Raw genomic sequence first — 930 nt, forward strand, 5'->3', positions numbered from 1 at the left:
ACCCCCGTGCACACACACGCAGCGGAACGCGTCCAACGCACGCCCCCAAAAGGGACAGCGAGGCCGCGACAGCCACGCGCATGCCGTCTCGAGGCCGTACGCCCACTGAGAGAGCGCCCCCGAGGTGACAGGATCGCGTAATGAAGGCAAAGGGGAGAGGGTGAAAGAGAGGGAGGGTCGGTGCGACGATCAGACGGGGCGTGAAATAACGCTGTTTTCATTGCTGTGTCAACGTCCATCTGCGACGGCTTTACATCGGCCTGGTTGTCGATCACATCGCCATGCACATGCGCCAGGGCAGGGAGGGAGGAGGCGTCGGGGTCGCGGTCAGACTGGGGCGACAGTGTTTCTTGCTCACGGGCTCGTCAAAGTCTGTGATGTTACGTCAATCATCATATCCAGATCCGTCTCCAGAAATCCCAAAGCTGCAGCCATGTGCGTATAATATATATATACACCGAGGCGGAGTCGTGGACATCTCTTGCTCTCCAGTTTCGTGCACCGCGTCTGTTGGTTTAGCGACGAGCGCACTACAAAAAAGAGCTTTCACGGGAAGGGGGCACTCTGCGCAAAATGTGTAATGCATGGTTTGTTGCTGACTCGTCAGGGCCCCGATGGAGCTAGAGCGCACACAGGATATGCATAACGGGATAGTCACGCGGCGGAGCATCAGGCGCACAGGGCGCCGAGCGTCACACCGCGCGCGCCCTTGCTCTCCGACCCCCGTGCACACAAACGCAGCGGAACGCGTCCAACGCACGCCCCCAAAAGGGACAGCGAGGCCGCGACAGCCACGCGCATGCCGTCTCGAGGCCGTACGCCCACTGAGAGAGCGCCCCCGAGGTGACAGGATCGCGTAATGAAGGCAAAGGGGAGAGGGTGAAAGAGAGGGAGGGTCGGTGCGACGATCAGACGGGGCGTGAAATAACG

At 60.4% G+C, this 930-nt stretch overlaps 3 non-coding genes across 3 annotated transcripts; all 3 read right to left on the bottom strand.

The window, feature by feature from the left end:
* Window positions 1-186: 186 nt before the first annotated feature.
* On the bottom strand, window positions 187-278 carry Tc00.1047053472109.10. The gene has a single exon (XR_008254827.1). It is a non-coding gene; the product is annotated as a C/D small nucleolar RNA (snoRNA), TB11C2C2 (small nucleolar RNA).
* Window positions 279-327: 49 nt separating this feature from the next.
* On the bottom strand, window positions 328-396 carry Tc00.1047053472109.20. The gene has a single exon (XR_008254828.1). It is a non-coding gene; the product is annotated as a C/D small nucleolar RNA (snoRNA), TB11C2C1 (small nucleolar RNA).
* Window positions 397-477: 81 nt separating this feature from the next.
* Window positions 478-545, bottom strand: Tc00.1047053472109.30. Its single transcript, XR_008254829.1, has one exon. It is a non-coding gene; the product is annotated as an H/ACA snoRNA, TC11C2H1 (small nucleolar RNA).
* Between the last annotated feature and the right edge of the window lie 385 nt (window positions 546-930).

Source organism: Trypanosoma cruzi (assembly GCF_000209065.1).
Source record: "Trypanosoma cruzi strain CL Brener chromosome Unknown tcruzi_1047053472109, whole genome shotgun sequence".
Classification (NCBI taxonomy): domain Eukaryota; phylum Euglenozoa; class Kinetoplastea; order Trypanosomatida; family Trypanosomatidae; genus Trypanosoma; species Trypanosoma cruzi.